A 17,743-nucleotide genomic window follows, 5' to 3' on the forward strand; every position below is an offset into this window, starting at 1 on the left:
ACGCTGGCGGGCGGCGTCCTTACCAACTCCGGATTATGTCTATTACATCACTAAACTTCATTTAATAACTATATGGCTGTTAAATAGAAGATTTTAATTGTTAATAGCATTATATTGTCGTTTTAATATGGAACACGTACACATATGCGAAACGTCTAAAGCTGGTGTCCGAAGTGGTAAAAATATTAGTGTGCGATGTTGTCAATGTACAGAGTGTCTTGTATCCGAGTCCATAGGAATTACCGTTTGTTCTGGCGCCATCTATGTTTTGACAGCAGTACTACTAATGTTCCCACGTTATGTGATGATTGCTATACGGGTGTTACGGTCAGTTGCTCTTCTATATATGTTTATGGACAACGTAGGTGATTTGAGACAATTTGCGGCCAGAATGAAATAGTATCCACGCGGTGAGTGATGGAGGAGGATATATACTGCTGTGTACTCGACCAGCGGGTGAGAGGTAAGTTATAACGAACAATTATGGGGAATAGATGGGTTATTTTAAGCGTAGAATGTCAGGTAACCGGTAACTACACAGATGGGGTAGTGTTTTTTTTTAGTCTTTATTTACTAAAGTGGAACATTACATTATGCCTTTACCTGAACAAATCTACTGGTGGGGGAAGTAGACGGGTTTTATGAAAGTATTTTACCTAAATATATGTATTTGGTTAACTAGTTCAGCCGTTACCAGGGAGGGTGTTCCTTTAATCTAATCTAAAAATTCTAGCCGGACAAAGTGATTAAATAAAGAAATTGAATAGAACGAAGTGGTTTGCCAGGGTGCTTAACATTTAGTTTAGTTCACTTACTATGCAGCCCATGCTTAAAGAATGCAAGTTTATCATATTGAATTTACCGTAGTTTTACTGCATTTAATATACCGTTTTTACCCTATTTAATTATGTCGGGTAAAGGCCGGTCGTGGAAAGTTCCTAATATAGCAAGTTTTAAAGGAAAAGTTTGAGTTAACTTTAACGCTTAAGTTGGTGACCAATTAGCTTAGTCTATTGTGAGAAGTTACTAGAATCTAACATTGCGAGTGCCATTTCTCTACTCTTTTTTTTTAAGAAACATGACTAGATACATGAATCGTTTAGTTTTATTACTAAATGTTCATGGATTAGGTTGCATAGTTGAGGAAATAGTGATAAGGTTTGTGATTTTGTGTACCTTGACTTCAGCAGAGATTTTGATAGTGGCGCAAAATTGATAGGGGCTCGGATCATTGGGAATGCTGACTGAAGTTGATTAGATCATGGCTATACCAAAGGAAATTAGTATAAATGGGGTTAAGATGGGAGAAGTGTTGTAAGTAGTGCCTAAAAGCTCTCCTTGGACCTCTGTTATTGGCAAGATTATGGTTTAGACTGCAATAGTTGCAGAATTGGCAAATAAAAAATACCGATGCCCTATATAGTTTTGAAATGGTTAAGACTACCAGATGCAGTTTAATGCTGACAAATGTAAGGTTTGGGGGCTAGGTAAAGATGATAGATGGTGTAGATTGTTAAGAGTATTAAATTTTTTGCAGGTGGCAAATTCTCCCTTGGCTGGTACTGCTCTCCAGCCTGGGATGTTGATTGGTTAGTCTTCAACTGCCTCCCAACATGTAGTGAGGTCCTGAGCTGACATGCAGTGAGGAACGTGGAAAGCTTCCTGAATTGGCACATGGTATGCCTCCCTTTCAAACCAGCAGCTGGCACAAATGTTCCAGCTAACATCAGAATAGTGGATGAAGCCCACACTAAAATGTAAGTGGTACAGTAAATGGACACCCCCCCCCCCCTCCTTTTTGACACTGAACAGTTGGGAGGAAGGGGGTGGGGGAGAAAGTGTGGCTTAGTTCTATTGCTACAAAATCTTTTGCCATAAGCCAGTGGCAGTGCCTATTGGGACTTGCTATTCAGAATCTCCCCCTTACATAGTTAATTAAGTTACTATTTTTTTACTTTTATGCAAATCTAATCAGATTAACCTTTACTACAACTTGCCTGATTCTGTTTAAGCAATTCCCTCTTCCAACTGACAGAGGGACTTCTGGACTTTCCAAACCACATTCTGGAAAACTATATAAATTTAAAACCAAGCTAAAGTAGACATTGAATATTTTTTTTACTTTCAAGGGAAAAATACCATCACTTAGAAAAAAACTTTTCCTGCCATTAACTTTATTTGACTCATGATTACCCTTAAGTGTTATACATTTATAGATTAAAGCTTATTTAACACATTTAATGTTGACTAAAGATTTATATTTCATTAAAATTATTAATAAAATGCCCTCAACTATGCTGTTTAAGATCTAATGCCCCACATTACAATTTTCACAATTTCAACATACCATTCTATTCAATACATTCCTGAAAGGACTAAACTTGCAGATATGGTACCCACTAGCCTAAGCCTAGACTTCCATACCCTAATATTTAATAGGTTTTTAGCAATTAACTTCTACCCTCTAATTCCAATGTACACAACACAGACTGTAGATCTGCAAGTATTTTCCTGCAGCTCTTTGTTGCCAGGACCTTCCACAACCTGTCATGTGAACAGTAAATATTACTAAAAAGTTATTTGCATAGTGATGTTATTTTGTTCATACCTGTACCACCAGTTTAACAGTTGCTGTTTTAAATGGCACACTAAGTATCTTGTTGTCCTATCTTTATTAATTACAAACAAAGCTATAGTCATTTCAAGTAGACATCCTATACAATTTTTATTTTCCAACAACTTTATTTATGAACAATTTTCTGGAACATTGCAAACAAACTTTAATTTAAAAACCATGTATAACATATGAATAAAAGCAATACAAAATTTATATATACAAATTATTCTTTTGCAACCACTGCTTACTACTAGGGGAACAAATTTATTCTGTTGAATTATGTACCAAGCTTTTTAGTCTGAAAATTCATAATTAACCCAACCTACCAAGACAATGTGTTACTAAATTTAGTAATATTTTTACACTGGCAACTATACAAGGCCATATTCTCTCTAGTTATCACCACACTTCTGCAGGTGTAAGGTTCTATCTCCCCCATCTGCAGCACTTATGACCACACTTGGTCTTTATTATAAATTTCTTTATGAACCTGATACAGTACTGTTAATGGATTAAATGTTTTGTGGGAACAATTTAGCTACAGTTCTGCCAAAGGAATGATTAACACCATGCAAGCCAACTAATATTAAAGTTAGAAATATTTATTAAAAGCAGAAGTTTTTATCATATGGGATGTTATTTTAGAAGAATGGGTGGTGTGGTGGTTATGTTATGGTTGAGTAACATGGTACAAGAGGGCAAGTATGCCAATTTCAATTTCTAGCAAACTGGCAGATACAGCAGAAGTGCACACGTTCTGCATGGATTCTAATGGCAGTAAAGTTCCTACTAGAGTTACTGGCCACCATTCACTAATTACTAGGGGAAGTTAGCTCAGAGCATCTTTGATGTGGTTTGATGGCAATGAAAATGTTGGCCCCCCTTCAAAAGTTAAGCTTGTCTACAGCACTTTGTTTTTAAACAATATAGCATTTGCTAAAGATAAATGTAAATTGCCATTGAAGTGCAGTTGTGGATAGTTTCTCAAATGACGTTTACTGAAACTTGGCAAATTGATGCCATATATATTTATATTGCTAAATTAGATCTACTACTGCTACTAGAATATGTAGGAAAGGTAAATTCCTTAAAGAAATTTCCATATGAATTTGTAAAGTACTGAATGCTAATTTGAAAAGTAAAGAAAGATTGGCTTTAAATCTGAAAATAATGTTGAAATATTTTTCAGGTGAAAGTGATTATGATGCATGGACTGGCTTGGAGTGAGGCTCCTTTACTCTGCAAAAGGAAATCTACAAAAGTGGGTGAGTTTGAATGTGATGTTTTAGCTATATCAATGACCTAATCTTAATTCTCTTATCTAGTCCATTTATAGGTGTGTAACCATGTCCTACTGTTATAACCCACAGGGGATGATGCAGTTTGTACTGATCCTACCCCATTTCATAAAAGGGGACCAGGCAGTCCTGCAGATTTCCCTGTCCTGGCTTTTTCAGAGCTTTGCTCTACTACCCATCTAATAGATGGACTAGATTTGCATAGGTTTAGGGACCCTTAACAATGGTGACATTGTTAATTCTTACAGGGCTTGTTTGCTGAATGGGTGGATGCATCTAAAATCTTTAGTGCCTGGAATGCATTGTACAGTGCTTTCAGTAAAGCATATGTACAATGTGTTGATGGCACTAAAGTGGTGGATGTAATGCACCCATTCAGGGAACAAGCTCTGCACTGAAAATCTGAGGAAGGGATAGGCCTTGCTGAGCCTATCTTAAAAGATAGGATGTTAGGATTTTTTGGGCTTATTATTAGGCATTGGTGATAATAAAAGTAGTGTCCCTGTTTAATGTTTATTTTTCTTTTACAGGTGATTGTCTCTGGAGTTGTCTTGGCCTTTTGGATCTTCTATTCATCTAGGAGCATCTGTCCCACAACCTGAAACAGTAATAAATATTAGATGTATTATAAATACTATATGTAAAACTTATTAAATAAAACAATTTTAATGAAACTACTTTATATACCTTATCCTGAAATTATGCTGGAAATTGTTTACTACTATTGATGCAATGTTTAAACATCTGAAATTTTTTTACTTTGAAAATAAATACTTGGTAAAATTTACACCTATTTGTAACTTGTTACATAGGTGCATGCAAAATGCATTGAAAAGATGTAAAAGTGGACTACCTATTCAATTTACAAACTAACAAATATTGCAAATTAGTCTGAAATATTAAAGTGGAAGAAACTTTAGTCAATATTTTAGTTTTCATATTAGAGTAAATTTAAAGCTATGCAACACCTAAGCTTTGTACAAATTATGATTAAATTAACTAAAGATCATTGTTAAATTTACAAAACATTTGAAAAGTGACACTGAAGCATCTATACAACATGGTTTTCACAAAGTCTTAAGAGCTTTGATTAAATTTAAGTTACTAAAATGATCTGTCTGCCAAACTCGTCAGATATTCTGAAATATTTTACCTAGATTAAAACCATCAGTTTGAAAGGGCAAAACAGATTACTGTCAATTAGTTTGACCTAACATCTGCAACGTGCCACATCAAAACCACAAATTGACATTGTGAATTCACATTCAATGAGACAAATAAGAAGCAAAATCTGAAATATTCAGGCACAGGCAGGAGAGGAGAGGGATAATGTATGAGAGAAGTCTAACCATGCAACACTACATGTATGCGAGTCAAAACGCCCATTTCACTTATGGTAAAAGGAGAAATGCTTGGAGTGACTGTACATGTGGCTCAGGCTTTGGTACAAATATTACTGGGAATATGGGATAGGTGTTCATGATAATGACACGAAGTGTAAACTATGTGGTATGTTAAGGTCTCACACCCTTGCCCATTATGTTCTTGATTGTCTGTTTAATAATGTATATAGAAACACTGAGATAAGGACTGTTCCTGAGCAAATAGCCTGGATGTGTCACAAAGGAAAGGTTGATGATATTCTTGAGAGATATAAGAATTTTGCACCAAGACTGTAATATTTTGTTGAATTATCCGTATAACTAGGTCATAAAAGTATTTGTGTACGTCTGATACCATACTACTTGTGAAGGAGGAAATGTACATGTTTATCTCTCAGAATGTTTGGTAACAGGTTTATTGTTTGTGATGTGTGTCTATGTATGTACTAACACGTTGTACTGAACGGGGTGAGAATAGCTTGAGCTACCTCATCCCTTTGTGTGTATTTTACCTCAATAAACTTATTTCAATTTCTGCAAGGTCCTGAAGGAATGGAATTTTTTTTGTAAAACTTTGTTTGCTAAAAACAAACCCTGTCTAATGAACCTGCTCATTTTTTTTAGAAATGGTAATTGCAACATTACCAAAGGCCATTGTTTTAATAGCCAAAGTACCAAATGAAAGACCAAGAAGCAACAAACAGGTACATTGTAGAAAGGACAAAAGAATGGTTATGAGGACCCTTTCATTTGTTAAAGAAATGACTGGGAAAAATGCTGTCATACCACAAGGGGTCTTAACCATTGTCATATACATCACTGGCATTAATCTAAATATTACCAACCACAAAAATTGCTGATAACATGTTATAAAAAAAAATAAAGATTATAATATTGAGGCCTTAATGCAGATCTCTAACTCTACAAATAGTAACAAGACTGGCAATTTCTTAATATAAAACAGAAAAAATCCAAGACCTTGCACATGAGCCACAACAATCCATATCACAACTACCACATTAAAATGAAACAACAATGAAGGTAAGGTAATTACCAAAAGAAGGCACCAAACCGGGAAGGCCATGTAGCACCATCAAAGTGCGAAATAATCAGAGGGCGCTAAATATCACCAAGAATGCCAATACGAGAACAAAAACGCATAAGGCGAACGATATCAAAAGTATCCGATTCACCTAGAATTCTATCGAGGGACAAGTGACTGCGAGGGACGGTCGGAAAGCAAGACACACGCTCGTCCTGGAAGTCAGGACATTCAACAAGGATATGCACAACTGTAAGAGGGACAACGCAATTCGGACAATAAGGAGCAGGGCGGCGCTCCATTAAGTGACCGTGGGTTAAGCGGGTATGACCAATCCACAGCCGTGCCAAAGCAGTGTCCCACCGCCGGTTACGGTGGTAGGAGGAAGGCCACAGGGACACTAAGTTTGAGAGTACGCAGCTTGTTACCAACCACAGAGGACCAACAACCCTGCCAACGGGGAAGAATGAATAACAGGATAAAAGTCGGAATAAGGAATACCTTTACGGGAGATGGGACAAGAACGGATAGCTTCCTTAGCGGCAGCATCCGCACGCTCATTGAAACACCAATATGGCTGGGAACCCAGCAAAACTCTACTGATTTAAATTTACTAGAAATAAGAAACGGCCAATGTTGAATCTCAATGACCACCGGATGGACAGGATTAAAGGACCCTAGAGCCATGAGGGCACTACGAGAATCAACTACAACCACAAAGGAGGAATGAGAATGAGAAAGCAAGAGACAAAGAGCATAGAGAATAGCATAAAGTTCTGCCGTAAAGACGCTAGCCTCCGAAGGGAGGCGACACATGTAAGTACGGTCAGGAAAAACAACAGAGTAGCCCACACCATCCGCAGTCTTAGACCCATCAGGGAAGATGGAAATAGAGTGGGAGTGCGAAGAAAAGTGCTCAAGGAAGAGGCTTTTCAGAATTGTAGGAGGGGTAAAGGCTTTAGTAATACAAGTCAAGGACGTACAAAACTTGGGAAGGGGGACTCTCCACGGAGGTAATGAAGGAACAATACGAGGAGAAACATTAGAAATATGAACAGAAAGAGAATCCTGTAAGCGAGATAACTGGACAGAAAGTGGGAGACAATGAAGAGGAACAGGAACCACAGGAATAGGAAAAGTCAATGCACGACAGAGGCGAGAGGAAGGATGTTGGAAGGACCGCGCAAGATAGCGAAGACAGTAGCGATCACGGCAGTCCTGAAGAGAGAGAAAGCCAGTGTCAACATACAAACTAAGGGCAGGAGTCAAACGAAAGCCACCAGAGCTGAGACGCAACCCAGTATGGTGCAAAGCATCAAGACGGCGAAGAGTAGAAGGAGAAGCAGAAGAGTATGCAGGGCAACCATAATCGAGTTTAAACAGGACGAGAGAGGAGTGCAAATAGAGGAGCGTGCGCCTATCCGCTCCCCAAGAAGTATGGGACAAAACCTTAAGGAGGTTAAGGGCCTTAGAGCATTCAACTCGGAGGCAAGAGATATGGGCTGACCAAGACAAACGAGTGTCAAAGACTAACCCCAAAAGCTTCACGGAATCCCTGTACACAATGAGATGACCATAAAGCAACAACAATGAAGTAAAGGTCCTTTCAGTAAGAATCTATCATTCACTGAAAGTTGCTGCAGTTAAAAATAAAAGAAAATACAAGTCCCTAGAAATAAACAAGCAACCTTTTTGACTAAGGAAAAGAAGGTAGTTATTCTACTGTATAAGTCTAAGTATTCACTTAGATAACTGTATCCAAGCATAGAGGTTTCCCCCCTCCCCATACCTTTCAGAAAAACATCTACTTTCGAAAAAGTTTAACATTGGCCAACAAAAATGATTCCAGAACTAAATTGCCTAATACCAGGAACAACTGAGAGCCATGACAAACACTGCAACCCTCTCCTACCCCCAAGTCTTATTCTATTTATGATCCAAGGTAATTTGAGATACTATACTGTACTTCCTACAGACGAGTCTAGTGAGAGGGTGATCTCCTGGTGATTAAATTGAAGCACGATACAGGTGTCAACGAACATCAGTCAGCCCACTTGTCAGCACAGTGGATAACTAATGACATCATAATCTGCAGTGTTGTATGCCTCCCTGTGGCCATTTAAATCAATAAAACACAGGGTTGTGGCAATGTTTACAGCATAAGGCAAGGTATAGAGGAATCCTGGAATGCCATGTAATGTGTAGTCCTTGAATGTGCTTTAGGCAACCAAATTGAATAACAACATTTCTGGTGTTCGGCTATATAATCCGAGTTTCTCATTCGGTATAATGTTTTAAACCTAAATAGGAATTCACTTTAAAGGTCAATTTATTTGGAAAGTGCTAACCAGATTCCAAATTACTGCGCTCTGAAAGTACTACAAGGCAAGTTTAACCGAATGAGTGTTTGCCTATCCATACCCCCATGAGGTATGTGACAACACTGAATAAAGAAAGGGTCTTTGAGCATTCACCGTGCAGGTATTTGACATGACCAATATAGCCAAGTGTTAACGATCATTCTAAGCAGTTCTGCACAATCCATATACTATCAATTAATATAATTGTACAATGGTGCTTGGTGGATGATATTTCCTATTAAAACTCATTGGACAACTGTTTGTATTAGACATTTTAAACCTACAAATGGTAGCCCTAGATATCGCACTACAGTATTAATTACAAGATGAACAATGTAAAATCAATACCACAACAGCAAAGGATGACGGCTTTTCAACAACCGACAAACACACAGGTGTAACACCAGCCATCCCGAGAGAGGACGTCCCAAGCATGTACACCCCACAACTTTACATCACCTTTGCTACCTCACGCGAGCACGCAATAGCATGAGGATGCCATACTCCCAAATCAACTCCATGCACTTTGAGGCTTTAACAACTCAACATTTAAAAAGTTGATTTAAAAAATCAAACACCTGAATTTTTCCCTAATTAAATTTACTAGGGAAATGCACACCAAGCCATGAAACTTACAATGAAGATGAACAAACTACACACAACTGTCACCAAACTTCCACATACCACCCCCTTCTCACTCCTGCCCTCCCTCCTTAGGTGCTCTGATTGGCTGAGCACCTGAGCCACCACCACTCACCTCTTGTTGTGAGAGCCTAAAGCATGTTTGGTTGCACTTTAAAAGTTCCCGAGTGTACTCGCCTAATTGTGAGTACCGCCTGCCCGGTTCACCATTTTGTTTTTCAATCTACCTCAATTTACCCCTTTACAGTCAAATATTATGCAAAATTCTGTTTAAGACTTGTCCCTTCTTAACTTAAATAACTGCTTTGGCCATCTGCAATCTTTCTAGGTGGGTAACAATGACTCTTGAGGCCAGAAAGGACTTATCAAACGGCGATCATAACAATACGGTACACACACAAAATCACAACCTGATATACACCAAGCAGAAAATCCACTGGAGCTGTGAGGCGACGTAAACCCTTGCCCAAGGCACTGGCAGCTGCATACTCTACCACAGTATATTACTGACTTTGTAGAAGACTTATAACCGGATTTCCCCATAAATCACAGCAAGTTTTGAGGCCACTCCTTGAGTCAACGTCTTACGTAAGCCCTACAAGCACTCGGGTGAAGGCTGAAGCAGTTCAACACCATACGCCCCAACTTCAAATACACAGTTGAGAGGCGGGACCAAAACGTGATTTTCTGTGTGTGCCTGAAGTTGGGGCATACGGTCTTGCTTCACCCTTCACTTTACCCTTCACCGGCGTACTTCAGGGGTTTTATTTAATACTTGGACTGGCTTCAGTAGGGCCTCCAGACTTTCTGTGGCTTCACAAGTGTCACGTGAATCCCCTGCATAGCAGTGGAACTGCCTTTTCCCTTCACCTTCAATGCCTCTGCACTGGAAGTATACATCTACACCAGCCCAGAAGAGTCATCAGTCCTGCCACCTCTCCACATCCCCCAGGGCCTGGCACGGCCTGGTACGACTCAGAGGCAAGCCGGGCGCCACTGTTAACTGGCAGTTTGTCCCCACAAACAAGCAGTTAGCCGCCTTCAACTGACAGTGGTACAGCTCAACACAAAGGCACCGCCAGCCACAACGAGCAGTTTGCTAGTTGACCAGATGTCCACCTCGCGTTGACACTGGATGAGTCATCACCGCCGGACTATATAAAGAGCGCTGCCTCCCTGGAGAGGCAATCTCTCCCTTAGTGCTCTAGGATCACCTTCGTGTCTCTAACCCGTCGTCCGCTTCCAGCCAACGTCGTGTGACTGATGCCATGGTGGTATGGTAGCTGTCTTCAGAACACCAGTATATCTTCATACTTTTATTCATTGCTTATAGTTTATTTTTTGCATTTAAGGTCATACTAACTTGTTCACCTTTGCATTACATGATAGTCAAGTATTGTCATGTGTTATTTTTGTTCATTACTATTTCAGTAAATTGTTTAATTATTTATTTGATATTTTTCATTTGTTTCCACCTGCAACTTACACACTGCAAGGCCAATAGCAGCATTTCTTTCATTTATGTGAGGGAGAGCCATACCATCTTGGTTCAGTATAGCTGTGATACCATAACCCGTCACACAAGATATCCAGTTGTAAGACTTTTACCATCAGTGGTGGTAGAGTATGCAACTGGCAATGCCTTTGTTACAGGTTCGCTTCATCTCACAGCCCCAGTGGATTTTCTCACACATTTGAATACATGAAACAACTTTATTTGATACATTCCAAACCAAAGTACTGTACAGTACAGTAATTATCAAACCATCAAATGTGTGGGATAATCATAGTGCGCTAAATATCACTAACGTCGCCAATACAAGAACAAAAACGCATACGGCGAACAATATCAAAGGTATTGAATTTACCAAGAATTTTATCGAGGGACAATTGACAGTGAAGGATGGTCGGGAAGCAACACACGTAAGTCCTGGAAGTCAGGACATGTAGAGACAACGGTTTGGACAATAAGAAGCAGGGCAGCGCTCCATTAAGTGCCCGTGAGTTAAACGTGTATGACCAATATACAACCTCGCCAGAGCCGTTTCCCACCACCGGTTACGGTGGTAGGAGGAAGGCCACGGGAACACACTACTCTTAAGAGCACCCAGTTTGTTACCAGTAACAGAAGACCAACAACCCTGACAATGGGCAAGAATGGGGAAATGAATAACTGGGTAAAAGTCATAATAAGGAATACCTTTACGGGAGATGGGACAGGTACGGATAGCTTCCGTAGCGGCAGTGTCCGCACGCTCATTTAAGAACACACCAATATGGGTGGGAATCCAGCGAAATTCCACTGTCTTAAATCTACTGGAGATAAGAAACAGCCAATGTTGAATTTCAACTACCAAAGGATGGACTGGATTAAAGGATTCTAGAGCCATGAGGGCACTGCAAGTGTCAACTACAAACACAGAGGAGGATTGACAGCGAGAAAAGAGTTGATGAAGAGCATAGAGAATAGCATAAAGTTCTGCCATGAAGATGCTAGTCTCCGGAGGCAGGAGACACAAAGGTGCAGTCAGGAAAAACAACAGAGTAGCCTACACCGTCTGCAGACTTAAGACCCATTGGTGAAGACGGAAATAGAGTGGAAGTGTGAAGAAAAGTGTTCAAGGAAAAGGTGATTTAGAACTGTAGGAGGGGTAAAAGTTTTAGTCATGTGGGTCAAGGATTACAGAATTTAGGAACGGGGACCCCTCCATAGGGGCAAAGACGGAATGACACGAGGGGAAATATTGGTAACACAAACTGAAAGAGCATTTTGTAAGAGAGACAACCGTACAGAAAGAGATAGGTGGTGAAGGGGAACAGGAACCACAGGATGGGTAAAGGTCAAGGCATGACATAAGCAAGAGTGAGGGTGCTGTAAGGACCGTGCAAGGTGGAGAAGACAGTAGCGATCATGGCGATCCTGTAGAAACAGGACGCCAGTTTCAACATACAGGCTTAGGGTAGGTGTCGAAGGAAAGGTACCAGAGCTGAGCCGTAACCCAGTATGATGCAGTGTGTCCAGATGGTGAAGGGTAGAAGGAGAAGCAGACGAGTAAACAGGGCCATAATCGAGTTTAGACAGAACGAGAAAGGAATGTAAAGAGAGGAGCAGTGTCGATTAGCTCCCCAAGAAGTATGGGACATGACCTAAAGTTAGTTAAGGGCCTTAGAGCATTCAACTCGGACGTAAAAAATATGGGGTGACAAAGACAAACGAGTGTCAAAGATTAGCCCTAAAAGCTTTAGCAGATTCTTTGTACAAAAGGGGATGACCCCTGTTACCTAACAGTAAATAGGTATCTGGGAGTTAGCTGTTACAGGCTGCTTCCTAGGGGGGTGCGTGTGTGGGAGAAAAAAAAATTTAGTAGTTAACCACTGAACTGCTCTGTCTCCAAATAACACCCTGGTGGACAAGAAATAAATTCTTTCCAAAAATTTTTTTTCTCTTCTTATATTGTTAAAATGCAGAGTCTGATCACGGGGAAACTAAACAAAAAATATTGTATGTGACTTACTTTAGCTGCGATGGAGCTGGGAAGTTGAGCAAATTATGGGCGCTGAGCGTTGGAGCGATGGGGGTCTGTCGGCCCCGCCACCCCGTGCGACGGCAGTTGCTGCGAATAAAATGTTGCGCAATTATTTTGAAGTTTCTCATTCATTTCTTCCTTTTTTTTGCTGTAATATTATTTAAAAGTGTGTAATTTGTGGAATTTATATAATTCAAAGTATAGAACATTGCTATGCTCAAAATTATGGGCCTCATATATGCGACATATTCTACAATCAAACAGTGCTTTTGCTGTTATTACACTATATACACACATTGTATATACCCATCTACGTATGTATTCACCATAACGATCCACTATGTTGATATGGTGAGCCCAAAAAACATGAGTGAGCTGCCACACCCTGCCAGTCCTCCCTCCCTCCTCCAACACATTACTCGCCAACATTCCTCCTCCCAAAATACTGTTATTGTGTTTATTACACTATTTACACACGTTATGTATAAGTATGTACATGTTTTATTCATGTACATATGTACATACTTGCCATCTCCTCACCTCTCGCTCTTGCCTACTTAATGCTCTTGCTTCCCTCATCTCATCACAATCGACTTTATAATGGTCCAGGACGGATCGAAATGTCGTCGTCTATTCAATTTCCAGTGTGTGGTTTGGTCAACAATGAAATCTTCATGCAAGATCTTATAAAGAAAACGCCTAGAACGAGTTTTGCAGATACGAAAGAGTTTAAGGTGAGTAGGGGATGGTTTGAGAAATTTTGAAAAAAGACGTGGTATTCATAGTGTTGTGAGGCATGGTGAGGGTGCCAGCTCAGACAAAGTAGGGGCTGAAAGATTTGTTCGTGATTTTAAAGATTTTGTAGATACTGTATTGATGGATATATTCCACAACAAGTGTTTAATTGTGAGGAGACATGGCTATTCTGGAAAAAATTGCCGAAGAGGACATACATTACCCAAGAGGAGACGTCACTGCCCGGACACAAGCTAACTTGAGCTAACTTGTGTCAGGATAGGCTAACTCTTGTGCTGTGTGGCGATTTGAAAATTAAACCCTTGCTCGTGTATCATTCCGAAAATCCAAGAGTTTTAAAAAATATATAACGTGCAGAAAAACTGTGATGTAGAGTGGTTTGCCCTGCCATCAAAAAATATCTGCAAGAGAAAAGTTTGACACTAAAGGGCCTGCTTCTCGACAATGCTCCTGCTCATCCTCCAGACTTGGAGGATGCATTGTTGGGGCCACTTTTTTTTTTTAGGGATATTCCTGCATGGGCCCTAAGTTTCTGGCTAATGAACCAATGACATGAAGGAGGAGTTTTCAACCTACCTTGTGTTAGGTGTGCAGGGGTCAATAGGCTGAACATAATGTCAGGAGCAAAGGGGGGCGTTTGCCTCTTCAAACACAATTGTGACCATCTTCATCTCTTCGAACTATCCTAAATGCTCTCTTCACCTGTCTGACCAAATTGGGTGTCCAGACCACCTTTGAATCTGAAATTGTAAAATTAATAGTGATTTCAGAATATTCAGTCCATTTATACTAACAAAATTATATACAGTATACTGTAATTGAAATTTTACAGAATGATAAAGGCAATTTAGTAACTTTGTTAAAATGTACATGGGGGAAATACATGAAAATAGGTTAATATGGTTTGTAAGGTTGATGGGAAATGTTTATTACTTCTATGATTTAAAAGATGTATAGCCCTGATACTCCATCCTGGGTGCATTCTACCAGGTAATGACCACAGCAAAAGTTTTCTACGAGGCTCTATTGTCACACAAACTTTTCACATTTTCAAACTTGATTCATCTTTTCCCCCTCGTTCCAGGGGTTTTCTTTAAAAGGTCTTCATGCAAATGCCTTGGTTTCTCACAAATGATGGCCTCTGAAATGCTATCACCTGCTAACTCCTTGTTGTGTATCCAAATTAATAAAAACTTTTTAACATCCTCAAGTGTTTGTGTTCTTTGTTTCGGGATTGTTGATATGCCTTTTGCCACTTTAATGCTCATAATGTCCTTTTTCTTAGCAAGTATAGTGCATATTGTTGACATAGATTTGTTGTACTGCCTAGCTAGTTCAACAACCTGTGCACCATTTTGATGTTTATGAATGCTCTCTTGTTTTTCCTCTATGGTCATTCTCACATGTGTTTTCTTGGCTTGAACCTTACCACTGGCTTTCTTGGGACTCATGGCAAGATATATCATAACAAATTTTATGTTCAAATAGCCAAAAATCCCAAAACAAATGTAATGCTTTACAAAGAATTCAGGCGCGATACTTACTAGGCAGGAGACACTGGTAAACTGAGGCGCGATCACCATGCCACCACGCGCTAGGTCAGCCCATACGTATACAGTATCAACAAACTCCTTTCCCGAGGCAAAGTTTGTAACCCGATTCAAATTTTTCGAAGAAATTAGGCTCGTAACCCGAAAAGTTCATAAATATTCATTTGTAAGCCGAGGTGTCACTATATATAACTAAAAAATTAAACTCAGGATTACTTTCAACCCCCACCCCTTTTGCTCTACTCCATCGCCACCTACCTTCACCCCCCTCTATGATGTACTCTTCCATAGACACCTACCTTTGCCCCCCTCCTCCCCTCTACTCCTCCATCATCACCTACCTTCACACCCCCTCCCTTCTCCTCCTCCATCGTCACCTTCCTTTCACCCTCCTCTATGATGTACTCTTCCATAGACACCTACGTTCACTGCATATAATGCTCCCCTCTACTCCTCCATCGTCACCTACTTTCACCCCCCCCTCCGCTCTACTCCTCCAGGGTCGCAGACAATTTCACGAGCGTGAGAACTACGAGTTCTCTAACCATTCTCACACTCCTACTCTCTCACCAGTGAGGGGGAGGGAAGGAGGGAGGAAATGAAGGAAGAAAGGTGGGGGAGAGAGAATAGGCAGGGGGGAGGAGGGCCTAGATACATTTCTTCCATATAGATAGGTAGACTGAGGGAGAGCTGCTTGCCAAGAGCCCTATCAGACAGGCTTCCTATTCCTCAGCCCTCCCTAATATGCCCCATCCTGGTCAGGACAACTTGCTCGATTGTTATTCTTGGTGTGACTCGAGAACTGACCTCGAGGCGGGGCATGGGCATGGATTATCTCCCTGGGGCACGCACTCCCTGCCCCAGCTGTCTCTCTCTCTCACATAATCTATCAAGGGTCTAACATGAGGTCATTGTGCCTACCAGAAGTGTATATGTCCAAGGCTGGCCACCTGTCTGGACCATTCAAATGTATAAACACGTAATTAGTCTATTAAAATTATATATAATGCTACAATTATAAATTAATTTGTTCATGGTCATTCGTTTATCAGTATTTTAATATGAGGTATATATACGCATGTATGTATACGTTGACGTACACATATATGATTATGTGTATGGAATGATTATGATTATGTGTAATCATATATGATTATATCTAATGGAATGCTTAATAAGTGATGTGGTGGAGGCTGACTCCATACACAGGTTCAAGTGTAGATATGATAGAGCCCAATAGGCTCAGAAACCTGTACACCTGTTGATTGACGGTTGAGAGGTGGAACTAAAGAGCCAGAGCTCAACCCCAGCAAGCACAATTAGGCGAGTATATGAACGAATGCACATGTACACTTTCAAATGAATTAAGATACCTTGAGATACACAATGACTTAGTTTAAATAGTTTAAACACATTATGGTACTGATTTTGACATGCTGATGTCTGGAAGGGAGAGGGGGTGTGGGGGGTTATTGTCTGAGGTGGAGGACCAGAGGAGGGGGTCAGTGGAAGGATGGTGGCTGGAGGGATGCCATTGTTCTAATGGTTATGAAAACAATTATTGATGGCAGGAATTCAGTGGGTGTGTACTTCACCCGCACCATCACCATACTGTGCCCTGCTACACCCCCCCCCCCCCACTCCACCCATGCTGTGCGGGGCGTATTACACATTATGGGATAACCGACTGTCTGTCCATTCCTGTCTGCTCGTAATGCTGCCCTTCCTTTTGAAAATTGTCTGCTTTATCGACTTCCTTCAAGACCACACGTTAGCCTCTTATCACGCCCTCTTACCACTCTCAGGGAGCCGGCTCTTCTATACAATAGTTACCACTCAGTCCCCAAGGTGAAAGAGTGTCCGGGCATATGACTTGTTACGTGTACTTATTTGCGATTCGTTTGGGCTGTCACGTGTGGTGATTAGTGTTGGGTAAGGCTAGGCCAGGTCAGACTAGGCTAGGTAAGGCTAGGCTAGGTAAGGCTAGGCCAGGTCAGGTCTGGCTAGGCCAGGTCAGGCCAGGCCAGGCTAGGCAGGGTGAGAGAAGTAAAGCGGCAGGTACTTACGTTTTCGAGAAAGTAGCGGCGGTAGTATATTGTTGATTTAGATTCGACGACATCCTGAAGCTAGTAGGTGGCGGCCTCATCGCTCTCGAACTTCTTGTTGTTGTAGGGGATACGAGGCACACCCAATATCCCCCTTACATTGATCACATCGCACACTAATATTTTTACTATTTCGGACACCAGATTTGTCTGTTTCGTATATGTATAATTGTTCAATATTAAAACCACAATAGAATGCTCTTAACAGTTACAATTTTCAACTTAACAGCCATATAGTTGGCAAGAACGCCGCCCGCCAGTGCAAATGTCTCAGACCCTGTTGGAATATAACCAGTCTGTCAATCGGGTCAACCCAAGTGTTGCGTTTCCATGCGTTTCCAAAAGGGTCGCCCATGTTGGAATCGGTGAACGCCCTAGTAATATTGTTGAAAACATCTTAATAACTTATTAAACCAAAGGTCTTTTTATGCCAGAAGAACGGCAGAAACTAGATCTATATATGA

General features: G+C 40.5%; 2 long non-coding RNA genes across 2 annotated transcripts in view; one reads left to right on the forward strand and one right to left on the reverse strand.

The window, feature by feature from the left end:
• Positions 1–4,589, forward strand: part of LOC138370883 (uncharacterized) — a 5,596-nt gene extending 1,007 nt beyond the window's left edge. The window contains exons 1-4 of the long non-coding RNA XR_011230252.1: positions 1–463; positions 1,538–1,757; positions 3,807–3,882; positions 4,446–4,589. The exon at positions 1–463 is cut by the window's left edge and continues 1,007 nt beyond it. This is a non-coding gene — a long non-coding RNA (uncharacterized lncRNA). The remainder of the gene's footprint in view (positions 464–1,537; positions 1,758–3,806; positions 3,883–4,445) is intronic.
• LOC138370882 (uncharacterized) lies at positions 4,415–17,669 on the reverse strand. Its single transcript, XR_011230251.1, has 4 exons — positions 17,241–17,669; positions 14,201–14,364; positions 12,857–12,955; positions 4,415–4,513 (listed from the first exon to the last, which is right to left on the reverse strand). It is a non-coding gene; the product is annotated as an uncharacterized lncRNA (long non-coding RNA).
• Positions 17,670–17,743: the final 74 nt, after the last annotated feature.

The sequence above is a fragment of the Procambarus clarkii genome, chromosome 33 (assembly GCF_040958095.1).
Source record: "Procambarus clarkii isolate CNS0578487 chromosome 33, FALCON_Pclarkii_2.0, whole genome shotgun sequence".
NCBI classification, from domain to species: Eukaryota; Metazoa; Arthropoda; class Malacostraca; order Decapoda; family Cambaridae; genus Procambarus; species Procambarus clarkii.